Source organism: Sminthopsis crassicaudata, chromosome 1, assembly GCF_048593235.1.
Source record: "Sminthopsis crassicaudata isolate SCR6 chromosome 1, ASM4859323v1, whole genome shotgun sequence".
Classification (NCBI taxonomy): Eukaryota; Metazoa; Chordata; class Mammalia; order Dasyuromorphia; family Dasyuridae; genus Sminthopsis; species Sminthopsis crassicaudata.
In genome coordinates this window covers 459,603,535-459,622,061 of record NC_133617.1, presented here as the reverse complement: position 1 = coordinate 459,622,061, position 18,527 = coordinate 459,603,535, and positions in this window count along the sequence as shown.

The window sequence follows — 18,527 nt, the reverse complement described above, 5'->3', positions numbered from 1 at the left end:
AAAAAAAAAAACTATTGAATTAATTAATAAAACTAAGAGTTGGTTTTATGAAAAAAACAACAAAATAGACAAACCCTTAGTAAACCTGATTAAAAAAAGGAAAGAGAAAAAGCAAATTGATAGTCTTGAAAATGAAAAGGGTGAACTCACCACTAATGAAGAGGAAATTAGAACAATAATTAGGAGCTACTTTGCTCAACTTTATGCCGATAAATTCGATAACTTAAATGAAATGGAAGAATACCTTCAAAAATATAGCTTGCCCAGATTAACAGAGGAAGAAGTAAGTAGTCTAAATAGTCCCATCTCAGAAAAAGAAATAGACCAAGCTATTAACCAACTTCCTAAGAAAAAGTCCCCAGGACCAGATGGATTTACATGTGAATTCTACCAAACATTTAAAGAAAAACTAACTCCAATGCTATGTAAACTATTTGAAAAAATAGGATTGAAGGAGTCCTACCAAACTCCATTTATGACACAGACATGGTATTGATACCTAAACCAGGTAGATAGAAACCTGAGAAAGAAAACTATAGACCAATTTCCTTAATGAATATTGATGCTAAAATCTTAAATAAGATATTAGCAGAAAGAGTTCAGAAAGTCATCCCCAGGATAATACACTATGACCAAGTGGGATTTATACCAGGAATGCAGGGCTGGTTTAATATTAGGAAAACTATTAGTATAATTGACCATATTAATAATCAAAATAATAAAAAACATATGATCATCTCAATAGATGCAGAAAAAGCATTTGATAAAATCCAACATCCATTCCTACTTAAAACACTTGAGAGTATAGGACTAAATGGATTATTCCTTAAAATAATAAGGAGCATATATTTAAAACCTTCAGTAAACATCATATGTAATGGCAATAAACTAGAACCTTTCCCTATAAGATCAGGAGTGAAACAAGTTTGCCCATTATCACCATTACTTTTCAATATAGTACTAGAAACTCTAGCCTCGGCAATAAGAGTCTAGAAAGAGATTCCGGGAATTAGAGTAGGAAATGAGGAAATCAAATTATCACTTTTCGCAGATGACATGATGGTATACTTAGAGAACCCCAAAGACTCTGCTAAAAAGCTATTAGAAATAATTCAGAATTTTAGCAAAGTTGCAGGATACAAAAAAAATCCACATAAATCCTTAGCATTTTTATATATTACCAAAACAATCCAACAGCAAGAGATGCAAAGAGAAATTCCATTCAAAATAATGGTCAATAGTATAAATTATTTGGGAATATATCTACCAAATGAGAGTCAGGAATTATGTGAGCAAAATTACAAAACACTTGCCACAAAAATAAAGTCAGATTTAAATAATTGGAAAGACATTCAGTGCTCTTGGATAGGCTGAGCAAATATAATTAAGATGACAATACTCCCTAAAGTAATCTATTTATTTAGTGCTATACGAATCACTCTCCCAAAAAACTATTTTAATGACCTAGAAAAAATAACAACAGAATTCATATGGAACAACAAAAGGTCCAGAATTTCAAGGGAAGTAATGAAAAAAAAAAAGTAAATGAAGGTGGTCTAGCTGTACCTGATCTAGAACTATATTATAAAGCAACAGTCACCAGAACCATTTTGTATTGGCTAAGAAATAGACTAGTTGGTCAGTGGCATAGGTTAGGATCACAGGGCAAGATAGTGAATAAACATAGCAATCTAGTGTTTGACAAACCCAAAGATCCCAAATTTTGGGATAAGAATTCATTATTTGACAAAAACTGCTGGGAAAACTGGAAATTAGTATGGCAGAAACTAGGCATGGACCCACATTTAACACCACATACTAAGATAAGATCAAAATGGGTCCAAGATTTAGGCATAAAGAACGAAATCATAAATAAATTGGAGGAACATGGGATGGTTTACCTTTCAGACTTGTGGAGGAGGAAGGAGTTGGTGTCCAAGGGAGAACTAGAGACCATTATTGATCACAAAATAGAACATTTTGATTACACCAAATTAAAAAAGTTTCTGCACTAACAAAACTAATGCAAACTAGATTAGAAGGGAAGTAACAAATTGGGAAAACATTTTTACAGTTAAAGGTTCTGATAAAGGCCTAATCTCCAAAATATACAGAGAATTGACTTTAATTTATAAGAAATCAAGCCATTCTCCAATTGATAAATGGTCAAAGGATATGAACAATTTTCAGATGATGAAATTAAAACTATTTCCACCCATATGAAAGCGTATTCCAAATCACTATTGATCAGAGAAATGCAAATTAAGACCACTCTGAGACACACCTGCCAGATTGGCTAAGATGACAGGAACAAATAATGATGAATGTTGGAGGGGCTGTGGGAAAACTGGGACCCTGATGCATTGTTGGTGGAGTTGTGAATGAATCCAACCATTCTGGAGAGCAATTTGGAACTATGCCCAAAACGTTATCAAAATGTACATACCCTTTGACCCCAAGGAAATACTAAAGAAGGGAAAGGGACCTGTATGTTCCAGTTTCTAGCCACTATGAAAAGGGCTGCCACAAACATTTTGGCACATACAGGTCCCTTTCCCCCTCCTCAGTATTTCTTTGGTATATAAGCCCAATAGCAGCAATGCTGGATCAAAGGGTATGCACAGTTTGATAACTTTTTGGGCATAGTTCCAAATTGCTCTCCAGAATGGTTGGATTCCTTCACAACTGCACCAGCAATGCATTAGTGTCCCAGTTTTCCCACATTCCCTCCAAAATTCATCATTATTTATTCCTGTCATCTTAGCCAATATGACAGGTGTGTAGTGGTATCTCAGAGTTGTCTTAATTTGCATTTCTCTGATCAATAGTCATTTGGAACACTCTTTCATATGAGTGGATATAATTTCAACTTTATCATCTGAGAATTGTCTGTTCATATCCTGACCGTTCATCAATTGGAGAATGATTTGATTTCGTATAAATTAGGGTCAGTTCTCTATATATATCTGAATTGAGGCCTTTTTCAGAACCTTTAACTGTAAAAATATTTTCCCAGCTTGTTACTTCCCTACTAATTTTGTTTGCATTAGTTTTGTTTGTACAAAAGCTTTTTAATTTGATGTAATCAAAATTTTCTATTTTGTGATCAATAATGATCTCTAGTTCACCTCTTGTCATAAATTCCTTCCTCCTCCATAGGTCTGAGAGGTAGACCATTCTCTGTTCCTCCAATCTATTTATGATCTCATTCTTTATGCCTAAATCATGGACCCATTTTGATCTTATCTTGGTATATGGTGTTAAGTGTGGATCCATATCTAATTTCTGCCATACTAATTTCCAGTTTTCCCAACATTTTTTTCCAAATAATGAATTTTTATCCCTAATGTTGGTATCTTTGGGTTTGTCAAAGACTAGATTGGTATAGATATACCCTTTTTTGTCCTTTGTATCTAGTCTGTTCCACTGATCAACTGGTCTGTTTCTTACCAATACCAAATGGTTTTGGTGACTGCTGCTATATAATATAGTTTTAGATCAGGTACACCTCAACCACCTTCATCTGACTTTTTTTTCATTAGTTCCCTTGCAATTCTCGACCTTTTATTCTTCCATATGAATTTTGTTGTTATTTTTTCTAGGTCATTAAAATAGTTTCTTGGGAGTCTGATTGGTATAGCACTAAATAAATAGATTAGTTTGGGGAGTATTGTCAAGAGATATTATTCTCAAGAGTTCTTTTTACCTCTTTCTGCTTCTCTTGAGTCTTGCGGATGTAGATCAAATTTTTTGTTTAAGTCTGTTGTTTTTTTTTCTTAGAAACAAATGGAATTCCTCTATTTAATTAAATAACCATCTGCTTCCATGAAAGAAAATGCTAAACCTTGCTGGGTAGTTTATTCTTGGTTGCAATACTTGTTCTTTTGCCTTTGGAATATTAGGTTTCAAGCCCTTCCATCTTTTAATGTGGAGGCAGCCAGATCTTGTGTGACTCTTATTGTGACATCTTGATATTTGAATTGTTTTTTCCCAGCTGCTTGCAATGTTTTTTCCTTAGTTTGGTAGTTCTGCAGCTTAGCTACAATGTTTCGTAGGGTTCTTTATTTAGGGTCTTTTTCAGAAGGTGTTTGATGAAGTCTTTAAACTCCTATTTTCCCTTCTGTTTCTATTATCTTTGGACAGTTTTACTTTGATGAATTCCTGTAAAATAGAATCTAGGCTCTTTTTTTTGATCATAGCTTTCGCTAAGTCCAATGATCCTCAGATTATCTCTCTTAGATCTATTTTCCAGGTCTATAGTTTTACCCAGTAAGTATTTGATGTTATTCTCCAGCTTTTCTTTTTTTTTTTTTGGTTTTGTTTGATTGATTCTTGGTTTCTCAATGAATCATTCATTTCTATTTGTTCAGTCCTGATTTTTAATGAGTTGTTGTCTTCATTCACATTTTTTACTTCTTATTGTATATCCCCAATTGAGTTTTTAAATGAATTATTTTGCTCTAGTGAATTTTTTTCCATTTTGCTAATTTTTATTGAGTTATTTTTTTCTAATTCACTAATCCTACTTTCCTATGATTTTTTAACCATTTCTAATTCAAAAATTTTGTTTCCCTGCACCTCCTTTGAATTCTTTATTTTTTCCAATTCAAATTTCAGGATGTTGTTATTCTCTATCATAGCTTCTATTTCCTTTCCCCATTTTTCTTCAAACTGTCTTAACTTTTTAGTAGTCTCTTCTAGGATAGAGTTATGTGATGGGGGTCAGGTATCATTCCCCTTTAGGGTGTTATCCTGAGACTCTCTGCTGCTAGCCTCTTTGGGATTGTATACCCGCTATTTCTTTGTATTGAAGGTGTCAATCATTCTCTTCAGCTTCTTACTCATTGTTAAAAATGTGTGGGGATCTGCCCTTGGGGTAAGAAATTTATTTATCAGATTCCTCCCAGATTGGATGGATGCAGCAGTCCTGCACCTGAGCTAAGAGAGAGCTCTGGGAGAGAGCTCCTTGGAAATGCCTTAGAGGTGGTTACCACTGCTGAAGTTTCAAGGAGTGCCCAGTGAAGGACCCCGCTGTGTGGCCTAGCAACTGCTTTGAGGTTTAAGTTTGAATAGTGAAAACATCACAAACCCCAGCCAAAGCCTCCTTTAGGGTGGTGGATATTAGCAGCTGACTCAAAAAACCCCTGCACTCAAACTGGAAGTGTCTGCCCAGAAGCTGTGGTCCCTACTTCAAAGGTTCTGCTTCTTTGGGAGTTCTCTTCTCTGGGAATTCCACTGCTGCTAGAATTCCACTGCCTCAAGATGAGCCCCACACTATGTGGATTAGAGGCTGCCTCAGCCTGTGTCCCCCACTGTTCAGGCTCTCAACTACCCCAAGGAGAAGCCCCGGGCAGCAGAAGGTGGCTGCACAACAGTGCTGAGATTGGTGTTAGGTCACTTCCAGATTGGGGTGGATTTAGTATCTGGCTTTATATTTTAAAGTAGCTTGATTTCTCTTCTGATCTGCTCTTTTATAAGCAGAGAAGAGCTATCAGCCTGTGCCAGTTTCCTCTATCTCAATGGCTTCTCTGATCCCAGAGTTCTCCCCAGCCTGATCAGCACAGTGTGCTAGCATCTAACCCTGTGCATGCTGATCTTTCCTAACGCTGTGTGTGCTGATCTTTTTTCCTCCCCTCAGAACTGACCTTTTTTTATTGAAATTCCATATTCTCTTCAGCTGGTAAGTTGTGCTTCTAATCTTTGTGGTTTTTATCAGTCCAGCGTTATTTTTGAGGTTGATTTAACTAGGTGGTATTGAGGGAAGAAGGGAGCTTACAAATTCTCATGTATCTTCTCCGCCATCTTGGCTCCGCCCCCGGGAGGAATTCTTGAGGCAAGTGATGCTCATACTTAAAATATTGGGGAGGAGGAAGAAGAGAATAGGAAAGAGAAAAGTATAATTCGAGGTAAAATGGCAGAAAATACAGATTTAGTAGTTTTAATTGTAAAAATGAATGTGGGGAACTCTTGCATAAAATGGAAGAGGATTGCATACTGTATTAAAAGTGAGAATACTACAATATATTGTTTGCAAGGAACACATTTACAACAAAGTGATACACACATAATAAAGGTAAAAGGCTGGAGCAGAATGTATTATGCTTCAGGTGAACTAAAAAACAAAAACAAAAACTGGGATAGCCATTGTGATCTCAGATCAAGCAAAAGCAAAAAAATGATCCAATTAAAAGATGTAAGGAAGGAAACTACATCTTGCTAAAATGTAGTATAGATAATGAAGCAATATAAATATTAAACATAAATTAGAGGAACATAGGATAGTTTATCTCTAAGATATATGGAAGAGGAATGGATTTATGTCCAAAGAAGAACTAGAGATCTTTATTGATCACAAAGTAGAAAACTTTGATTATATCAAATTGAAAAGTTTTTGTACAAACAAAACTAATGCAAATAAGATTAGAAGGGAAACAATAAAGTGGAAAAACATTTTTATAGTCAAAGGCTCTGATAAAGACCTCATTTCAAAAATATGTAGAGAATTTACTCTAATTTATAACAAATCTAGCCATTCTCCAGTTGATAAATGGTGAAAAGATATGAAAACACAACTCTCAGATGAAGAAATTGAAACTATTTCTAGCCATATGAAAAGATGCTCCAAGTCATTATTAATCAGAGAAATGAAAATTAAGACAACTCTGAGATACCACTACACACCTGTCAGATTGCCTAGAATGACAGGGAAAGATAATGCAAAATGGAGGGGATGTGGGAAAACAGGGACACTGATACATTGTTGGTGGAATCATGAATACATCCAGCCATTCTGGAGAGCAATTTAAAACTATGCTCAAAAAGTTATCCAATTGTGCATACCCTCTGATCCAGCAGTGTTACTACTGTGCTTATATCCCAAAGAGATCTTAAAGATGGGAAAGGGACCTGTATGTGCAAGAATATTTGTGGCAGCACTCTATTTAGTGCCCAGAAACTGGAAACTAAGTGGATGTCCATCAATTGGAGAATGGCTGAATAAATTGTGGTATATGAATAGTATGGAATATTATTGTTCTGTAAGAAATGACCAACAGAATGACTTGAGAAAGACCTAGAGAGACTTACATGATCTGATGCTGAATGAAATGAGCAGGACCAGGATGATGATCAATTCTGATGGATGAGGCCATCTTCAACAATGTGATGAACCAAATCAGTTCCAATTGAGCAGTAACCAACTGAACCAGCTACACCCAGCTAAAGAACTCTGGGAGAGGACTATGAACCACTACATGGAATTCCCAATCCCTCTGTTTTTTTCCACCTGCATTTTTTATTTCGTTCATAGGCTAATTGTATACTATTTCAAAATCTGATTCTTTTTGTACAGCAAAACAAGTGTTTGGACATGTATACATATATTGTATTTAATTTATACTTTAATATGTATTGGTCAACCTGCCATCCGGGGGGGGGGGGAGGGTAGAAGGGGAAAAAATTAGAACAAAAGGTTTGGCAATTGTCAATGTTGTAAAATTACCCATGCATATATCTGGTAAATAAAAACTATTAAAATATTAAATATATATGCATCAAGTGATGTAGCATCTAAATTCTTAAATGAGTAATTAAGAGAGCTGCAAGAAGAAATAGATAGCAAAACTATAATAGTGGGAGATCTCAGCCTTGCTCTCTCAGAACCAGATAAGAGAATATAAAAAACTAAGAACAAAATAAATAAGAAAGAAGGAGGTAAATAGAATATTAGAAAACTTAGGTATGATAGATATTTGGAGAAATTTGATTATAGACAGAAAGAAGTACCATTCCTTCTAAGCAGTTCATGGAACCTATACAAAAATGACTATATATTAGCTCATATAGCTCAAAATAAAATACAGAAAGGCAAAAATAGCAAATACATTTTTTCAGATCATTATGCAATAAAAAATTACATTTAAAAGAAGGCCAGGGGAAAATAGACCAAAAAAAAATTGGAAACTAAATAATGGCATGAAATGGGTGAAATAGCAAGTTATAGATGCAATTAATAATTTCATCAAACAGAATAACAATAATGAGATAATATACCAAAATTTGTGAGATTCAGCCAAAGTGATAATAAGAGGAAATTTTATATGTCTAGATGCTTACTTTCATAAAACAGAAAAAGAAGGTCAATGAATTGGGCATGCAACTAAAAAAAGGTAAGGGGGGAAACAACAAATTGAAAACCCCAATCAGATACCAACATTGAAATTCTAAAAATAAAAAAAGAGATTAATAAAATTGAAAGTAAAAACAAACAACCTATTGAATTAATAAATAAAACTAAGAGTTGGTTTTAAGAAAAAAACCAACAAAATAGATAAACCTTTAGTTAATTTGATTAGAAAAAAGAAAATCAAATTATTAGCCTCCAAAATGAAAAGGGAGAACTTTCCAGAAATGAAGAGGAAATTAGAGCAACAATTAGGAGTTATCTTGCCCAACTTTATGCCAATAAATTTGGTGACCTAAGTGAAATGGAGGAATACTTACAAAAATATAAATTGACAGAAGAGGAATGAAATTACTTAAATTTTCCCATGTTAGAAAAAGAAATAGAACCAGCTATTAATCAGTTCCCTAAGTAAACATATCCAGGTTAATGTGAATTCTGCCAAATATTTAACTCTGATAATATAAAAAGTATTTGAAAAAATAGGGAAAGAAGGACTCCTACCAAACTCCTTTTATGACACAGACATGGTACTGATACCTAAACCAGGTAGGAAGAAAAAAGAAAGAAAGTTACAGATTTGGGCAATGAATATTGATGCAAAAATCTTAAACAAAGTATTAGCAAAGAGATTACAGAAAGTCATCCCCAAGATAATACACCATGACCAAGTAGAATTTATACCTGAAATGCAGGGCTGATGCAATATTAGAAAAGCTATTAGTATAATTGACTATATCAATAAGCAAACAAACAAAAAACATATGATAATCTCAATAGAGCCAGAAAAAGCATTTGGTAAAATGTAATACTCATTCCTATTAAAAACACTAGAGAGTATAGGAATAAATAGACTTTTCCTTAAAATAATCAGTAGCATCTATTTAAAACCATTAGTAAGCCTCATATGATGCTTATAGAAAAACTGGAACCATTCTCAATAAGATCAAGAGTGAAACAAAGTTGTCCACTATCATCATTACTATTCAATATTTTATTAGAAATTCTAGCTCTCCCAATAAGAAAAGAAAAAGAGAATAAAGGAATATGAGTAGGTAATGAGGAAACCAAGTTATTACTCTTTGCACATAATATGATGGTATACTTAGAGAATCCTAGAGAATCAATTAAAAACCTATTAGAAACAATCCACAATTTTAACGAAGTTTCAGGATACAAAATAAATCCACATAAATCCTTAGCATTTTTATATGTCACTGTTAGGATTCTTAAAAGGTGCTAAGTCACTGGAAAGAATAGAGACAATAATTATCTAATTTAGCACGGTACTTAACAGTTCTTTAGTTCAGTAATGTACTAACTAGAATTCTACAAGATTCACACCTTAAAGAGAGCATACTTTTAAGGACCTCCCACAAGCCCAGAGAGAATTCAGAAGCCCACTCTTTTGGAGGCAGAGTCCATTCCAACTTCCACCTTTGTGCTGGCAGGAGACATTGAGTGAACTTCAAGAGATTCAGAGTCAGGTTTTGTCAAGGAGATTTACAAGTTGGTCAGAATGAAGGAAGACACAGAAGCAGTGGCAGACTGTCTTGTGGAGAACACTTAAACCAAGATCTGGAAGGCCTCCAGAAAACTAGCCGAGCCCCAAGTGAAGGGAATAAGATTTGGAAAGAGACAGTAAAGGATTTGCACTCCTGGCTGCATTTGGGATTATTGAACTGAACTGAAACTAAGGCTGCCTCCAGAAGTTCCCCAAGAAACCTGGTCCCAGGGCGGAGCCAAGATGGCAGAGAAGAAACACACGTCTCTGTGAATGTCCTCACTCCCTCACAACCAATTAGATAAATTAAGTCTCAGAATTAGCTCAGGACTGATAGATACCACAAGGACTGGAAGCACAACTTACCAGCTGAAGAGAATCTGGAGTTTCAACAGGAAAGGTCAGTTCCCAGGGGAGGAATAAGAGAGACCAGCACAGACGGTGGGGTAGTGGCACACTGCGCCCATTGCGCTGGGAAGGGCTCTGGGATCACAGAAGCCACTGAGGTAAAGGAATCTGGCACAGGCTGTTAGCTCTTCTCTGCTAATTATTTAGCAGTTCAGAAGAGAAAGCCAAAATATTTTAAAACTCAGATTAGATTTTCCCCGGACCCTGGAGGTGACTCAGCAGATCTCGGCACCAGGGGGTGTGGCCTCAGCTACCTCCTGAGAATAGTTAAGAGATTGACAAGTGGGTGGATACGGCCCAAGGCAACACACACCGCCTAGCTTAGCTGGAGGGAGTGGAACTCAGCTCCAGGAAGTCCCAGAGAAGCGGAACCTTTGAACTAGGGACCGCGGTTTCTGGCAGACACTTCCAGTTTGAGCACAGGGGCTTTTCACGTCACCTGCTGCAGACATCCACTCCCCACCCGGACACATAGGCTGGGCTTTGTGCTGTCTTTACTATTCTACGCCCTCGAAGCACAGTACTGCTAATCACCTCTGAGGCACTTCCAGGGAGGGGGTGGGGAACTCTCTCCCAGAGCTCTATCTTAGCTCAGGCGCAGGAGCCTCTGCATCCATCTGGTCTGGGAGGAAGCTGGTAAAGAAGTAAATAAATAATTTCCTACCCCAGGGACAGACCCCAAAAGATTTTTTTAAATTTGAGCAAAAAAGCTAGAAAAACTATAGATTCCCTCTATACAGAGAAAGAGCGGGTATCCAATCCCAAGGAAGTTAACAGCAGAGAGTCAGCAGATAACAACCCAAAGGGGAACTATCCCTGCCACCCATCACATAACTCTCTCCTAGAAGAAACTCTTAAAAAATTGAGGGAGATTGAAGAAAAATGGGGAAAGGAAAGGGAAGCTATGATAGAGAATAACAACGTCCTGAAATTGGAGTTGGAAAAAATAAAGAATTCACAGGAGATGCAGGGAAACAAAATTTATGAATTAGAAAAGGTTAAAAAAACACAGGAAAGTAGGATTTCTGAATTGGAAAAGATAAAAAAGTCTCAAGAAAATAGAATTTCTGAATTGGAAAAAGAAAATAATTCTCAAAAAAAAATTAGGGAAATGGAAAAAAATTCAATAGAGCAAAATAATTCATTTAAAAACGAAATTGGGCATTTACACAAACAACTAAAAACTGTGAAAGAAGAAAATAACTCCTTAAAAGTCAGGATGGAACAAATAGAAATGAATGATTCACAGAGAACCCAAGAATCAGTCAAACAAAACAAAAAAATGAGAAGCTGGAGAACAACGTCAAATACTTACTGGGAAAATCTATAGACCTTGAAAATAGATCTAGGAGAGATAATCTGCGGATCATTGGACTTCCAGAAAACTATGACCAAAAAAAGAGCCTAGATTCTATTTTACAGGAAATTATCAAAGAGAACTGTCCAGAGATAATAGAAACAGAAGGGAAAGTAGATGTGGAAAGAATTCATCGAACTCCTTCTGAAAAAGACAATAAAAAAAGAACACCACGGAATATAGTGGCTAAGCTGCAGAATTACCACACAAAGGAGAAAATCCTGCAAGCAGCTAGAAAAAAACAATTTAAATACCAAGGTGCCACAATAAGGGTCACCCAAGATCTGGCTGCCTCCACATTAAAAGATAGAAGGGACTGGAACCTGATATTCCGAAAGGCAAAAGATCAAGGACTGCAACCAAGAATGAACTACCCAGCTAACTTTAGCATCTTTTTCCATGGAAGAAGATGGTCATTCAATGAAACAGAGGAATTCTATATGTTTCTAAGAAAAAAACCAGACTTAAACAAAAAATTTGATCTACAACCACAAGACTGAAGAGAAACAGAAAAAGGTACACAGAACCCTTGAGAACTGTAACTCTGTTGTGGGTATATAAAAAATACTCAAGGATAATTTGATTTTACTGATATAAAAGAAAAAAAGGGGGGTGTAGTAAAGGGAAGGAGGTCGGTTCAGAAAAAGGGGAAGGAGTGATAAAAAGAGGAAAACTACATCCCAGGAAGAGGCATAGAAAATACACCATATCTGAGGGAACTTAGTGAGGGGGAGAATCATTGTGTGAATCTTACTCTCATCAGGAGAGGCTCAAAGAGTAAATAATTAACATATTTGTTTTTCAGAGAATTTTCTCTCACCTCATTAAAAGGGGGGAGAGGAAAAGGCAAAAGGAAAAGGAGAATAAGTGAAAGGACTTGGAGGGAGGGGGGAGGGATCCTAAAAAAAAAAAAAAAAAAAGAGGGAGGGTTGCACGTCACAAGGGGGGTCTGTAAATTAAATAACGGGGAGGGGGATCAGGGGGGTCAAGGGAAAAAAGCATAATCTGGGGATAATACGATGGCAGGAAATACAGAATTAGTAATTTTAACTGTAAATGTAAATGGGATGAACGATCCCATCAAACAGAGACGGATAGCAGATTGGATCAAAAAGCAGAACCCTACAATATGTTGTCTACAGGAAACACACTTAAAGCAGGGAGATACATACAGAGTAAAGGTAAAAGGTTGGAACAGAGCCTATTATGCTTCAGGTAAAGCCAAAAAAGCAGGGGTAGCTATCCTTATCTCAGATCAAGCAAAAGCAGAAGTAGATCTCGTTAAAAAAGATAAGGAAGGAAACTATATCCTGCTGAAAGGTAGCATAAATAATGAAGCCATATCAATACCAAACATATATATGCACCAAGTGGCATAGCATCTAACTTTCTAAAGGAAAAAGTTAAGAGAACTGCAAGAAGAAATAGACAGTAAAACTATAATAGTGGGAGATCTCAACCTTGCTCTCTCAGATTTAGACAAATCAAACCACAAAACAAACAAGAAAGAAATTTAAAAAGTAAATAGAATATTAGAAAAACTAGGTATGATAGACCTTTGGAGAAAACTGAATGGCAATAGAAAGGAATATACTTTCTTCTCAGCAGTTCATGGATCCTATACAAAAATTGATCATATATTAGGACATAAAGATCTCAAAATTAAATGTAGGAAGGCAGAAATAATAAATGCCTTCTTCTCAGATCACAATGCAATAAAAGCTACATTCAGTAAAAAGTTAGGGGTAAATAGACCAAAAAGTAATTGGAAACTGAATAATCTCATCTTAAAGAATGACTGGGTGAAAGAGCAAATTATAGAAACAATTAACAATTTCACCCAAGATAATGACAATGATGAGTCATCATATCAAAATCTTTGGGATGCAGCTAAAGCAGTAATAAGGGGAAATTTTATATCTTTAGAGGCTTATTTGAAGAAAATAGAGAAAGAGAAGATTAACGAATTGGGCTTACAACTTAAAAGGCTAGAAAAAGACCAAATTATAAACCCCCAACCAAAAATTAAACTTGAAATACAAAAATTAAAAGGAGAAATCAATAAAATTGAAAGTAAAAAAACTATTGAATTAATAAATAAAACCAAGAGTTGGTTTTATGAAAAAGCCAATAAAATAGATAAACCTTTGGTAAATTTGATCAAAAAAAAGAAAGAGGAAAATCAAATTGATAATCTTACAAATGAAAAGGGGGATCTTTCCACCAATGAAGAGGAAATTAGAGAAATAATAAGGAGTTACTTTGCCCAACTTTATGCCAATAAATTTGATAACTTAAGTGAAATTGATGACTTTCTCCAAAAATATAGGCTCCCTAGATTAACAGAGGAGGAGATAAATTGCTTAAATAGTCCCAATTCAGAAAAAGAAATATAACAAGCTATTAATCAACTCCCTAGGAAAAAATCCCCAGGACCAGATGGATTCACATGTGAATTCTACCAAACATTTAAAGAACAATTAGCCCCAATGTTATATAAATTATTTGAAAAAATAGGGGATGAAGGAGTCCTACCAAACTCCTTTTATGACACAGACATGGTACTGATACCTAAACCAGGTAGATCGAAAACTGAGAAAGAAAATTTTAGACCAATCTCCTTAATGAATATTGATGCTAAAATCTTAAATAAGATATTAGCAAAAAGACTTCAGAAAATCATCTCCAAGATAATACACTATGATCAAGTAGGATTTATTCCAGGAATGCAGGGCTGGTTTAATATTAGGAAAACTATTAATATAATTGACCATATTAATAATCAAATTAATAAGAACCATATGATCATCTCAATAGATGCAGAAAAAGCATTTGACAAAATCCAACATCCATTCCTACTAAAAACCCTTGAGAGTGTAGGAATAAATGGACTATTCCTTAGAATAATCAGGAGCATATATTTAAGACCTTAAGTAAGCATAATATGCAATAGAAATAAACTGCAACCTTTCCCAGTAAGATCAGGAGTGAAACAAGGTTGCCCACTATCACCATTACTATTCAATATAGTACTAGAAACGCTAGCCTCGGCAATAAGAGCCGAGAAAGAGATTCAAGGAATTAGAGTAGGAAATGAGGAAATTAAACTATCACTTTTTGCAGATGACATGATGGTATACTTAGAGAACCCCAAAGACTCTGCTAAAAAGCAAAGTGGCAGGATACAAAATAAATCCACATAAATCCTCGGCATTTTTATATATCACTAACAAAATGCAACAGCAAGAGATACAAAGAGAAATTCCATTCCAAACAAATGTTGAGAGTATAAAATATTTGGGAATCCATCTACCAAAGAAAAGTCAGGAATTATATGAGAAAAATTACAAAACACTTGCCATAAAAATAAAATCAGATTTAAATAATTGTATTGTACCTAGACTATATTGTAACACATGTAAAATGTATGGGATTGCCTGTCATCGGGGGGAGGGAATAGAGGGAGGGGGGGTTATTTGGAAAAATGAATACAAGGGATAATATTATAAAAAATTATATATATAATTTAAAAAATTAAAAAAAAAAAAAAAGAAACCTTGTCCCAGAAAATGATTACAATTTAGAGAAAAGAACATCATATTTTGGCGCTCAAACATTGGACAGATACGATCCTGATTTCAGTGGAAAAGACTCTCTGACCCAGAAATTAGGGTGAGTACAACAAGGAAACTTTATTAAAGAGCTAAAATAATATTTCAGCTAAAATGGGGCAGATGCTTCTAAAACAGCTTTCTGTTTCTCTTCAAGGAAAATTTGTAGAGAGCATTGTCAGGGTTATGAAAAGCCAAGGTTTGATTATAATTTTGGAGCAGATCACTGAACTTTTAAAAACTGTGCATTACATATCTCGTTGATTCTCTTTGGAAAAAGAATTGGATCTAGAGGAATGGAAATTAGTAGGAGAGCAACTTTTTTAATACTATAACAAAAATGGACCTGACTCAATTTCCAAAGACACACTTAATGCATACACTTTAATACAACTGTATTTAGGAAATTATATGTTAGAATTAGGAAAAAGAAGAAAGAACAGGAGGGGGAGGTGCCAACCAAATTAGGTGAAAAGGACAATAGGAAAATCAGATAAGAATTCATAACAGGCCATTTTGGGGGGCGGAGCCAAGATGGCGGAGAAGAAACACACTACTCAGTGAACGTCCTCACTCCCTCACAACCAATTAGATAAATTAAGTCTCAAAATTAGCTCAGGACTGATAGATACCACAAGGACTGGAAGCACGACTTACCAGCTGAAGAGAATCTGGAGTTTCAACAGGAAAGGTCAGTTCTCAGGGGAGGAATAAGAAAGACCAGCACAGACGGTGGGGTAGGGGCACACTGCGCCCATTGCGCTGGGAAGGGCTCTGGGATCAGAGAAGCCACTGAGGTAAAGGAATCTGGCACAGGCTGTTAGCTCTTCTCTGCTAATTATTTAGCAGTTCAGAAGAGAAAGCCAAAATATTTTAAAACTCAGATTAGATTTCCCCCCCCCCCCACCCTGGGGCAGACTCGGCACCAGGGGGTGTGGCCTCAGCTACCTCCTGAGAATAGTTAAGAGACTGACAAGTGGGTGGATACGGCCCAAGGCAACACACACCGCCTAGCTTAGCTGGAGGGAGTGGAACTCAGCTCCAGGAAGTCCCAGAGAAGCGGAACCTTTGAACTAGGGACCGCGGTTTCTGGCAGACACTTCCAGTTTGAGCGCAGGGGCTTCTCACGTCACCTGCTGCAGACACCCACTCCCCACCCGGACACATAGGCTGAGCTTCTTGCTGTCTTCACTATTCTACGCCCTCAAAGCACAGCAGTGCTAATCACCTCTGAGGCACTTCCAGGGAGGGGGTGGGGAACTCTCTCCCAGAGCTCTCTCTTAGCGCGGGCGCAGGGGCCGCTGCATCCATCCGGTCTGGGAGGAAGCTGGTAAGGAAGTAAATAATTTCCTACCCCAGGGACAGACCCCAAAACATTTTTTAAGTATGAGCAAAAAAGCTAGAAAAACTATAGATTCCTTCTATACAGAGAAAGAGCGGGTATCCAACCCTGAGGAAGTTAACAGCAAAGATTCAGAAGATAACAACCTAAAGGGGAACGATTCCTGCCCCCCATCACATAACTCTCTCCTAGAAGAAGCTCTTAAGAAATTGAGGGAGATTGAAGAAAAATGGGGCAAGGAAAGGGAAGTTATGATAGAGAATAACAACGTCCTGAAATTGGAGTTGGAAAAAATAAAGAATTCACAGGAGATGCAGGGAAACAAAATTAGTGAATTAGAAAAGGTTAAAAAAACACAGGAAAGTAGGATTTCTGAATTGGAAAAGATAAAAAAGTCTCAAGAAAATAGAATTTCTGAATTGGAAAAAGAAAATAATTCTCAAAAAAAAAAATTAGGGAAATGGAAAAAAATTCAATAGAGCAAAATAATTCATTTAAAAACGAAATTGGGCATTTACAAAAAGAACTAAAAACTGTGAAAGAAGAAAATAACTCCTTAAAAGTCAGGATGGAACAAATAGAAATGAATGATTCACAGAGAACCCAAGAATCAGTCAAACAAAACAAAAAAAATGAGAAGCTGGAGAACAACGTCAAATACTTACTGGGAAAATCTATAGACCTGGAAAATAGATCTAGGAGAGATAATCTGCGGATTATTGGACTTCCAGAAAACTATGACCAAAAAAAGAGCCTAGATTCTATTTTACAGGAAATTATCAAAGAGAACTGTCCAGAGATAATAGAAACAGAAGGGAAAGTAGATGTGGAAAGAATTCATCGAACTCCTTCTGAAATAGACCCTAAAAAAAGAACACCACGGAATATTGTGGCTAAGCTGCAGAATTACCACACAAAGGAGAAAATCCTGCAAGCAGCTAGAAAAAAACAATTTAAATACCAAGGTGCCACAATAAGGGTCACCCAAGATCTGGCTGCCTCCACATTAAAAGATAGAAGGGCCTGGAACCTGATATTCCGAAAGGCAAAAGATCAAGGACTGCAACCAAGAATGAACTACCCAGCTAAGTTTAGCATCTTTTTCCACGGAAGAAGATGGTCATTCAATGAAACAGAGGAATTCTATATGTTTCTAAGAAAAAAACCAGACTTAAACAAAAAATTTGATCTACATCCACAAGACTGAAGAGAAACAGAAAAAGGTACACAGAACCCTTGAGAACTGTAACTCTGTTGTGGGTATATAAAAAATACTCAAGGATAATTTGATTTTACTGATATAAAAGAAAAAAAGGGGGGTGTAGTAAAGGGAAGGAGGTCGGTTCAGAAAAAGGGGAAGGAGTGATAAAAAGAGGGAAACTACATCCCAGGAAGAGACATAGAAAATACACCATATCTGAGGGAACTTAGTGAGGGGGAGAATCATTGTGTGAATCTTACTCTCATCAGAAGAGGCTCAAAGAGTAAATAATTAACATATTTGTTTTTCAGAGAATTTTCTCTCACCTCATTAAAAGGGGGGAGAGGAAAAGGGAAAAGGAAAAGGGGAATAAGTGAAGGGACTTGGAGGGAGGGGGGAGGGATCCTAAAAAAAAAAAAAAAAAAAAAAAAGAGGGAGGGTTGCGCATCACAAGGGGGGTCTGTAAATTAAATATCGGGGAGGGGGATCAGGGGGGTCAAGGGAAAAAAGCATAATCTGGGGATAATACGATGGCAGGAAATACAGAATTAGTAATTTTAACTGTAAATGTAAATGGGATGAACGATCCCATCAAACGGAGACGGATAGTAGATTGGATCAAAAAGCAGAACCCTACAATATGTTGCCTACAGGAAACACACTTAAAGCAGGGAGATACATACAGAGTAAAGGTAAAAGGTTGGAACAGAGCCTATTATGCTTCAGGTAAAGCCAAAAAAGCAGGGGTAGCTATCCTTATCTCAGATCAAGCAAAAGCAGAAGTAGATCTCGTTAAAAAAGATAAGGAAGGAAACTATATCCTGCTGAAAGGTAGCATAAATAATGAAGCCATATCAATACTAAACATATATGCACCAAGTGGTATAGCATCTAACTTTCTAAAGGAAAAGTTAAGAGAACT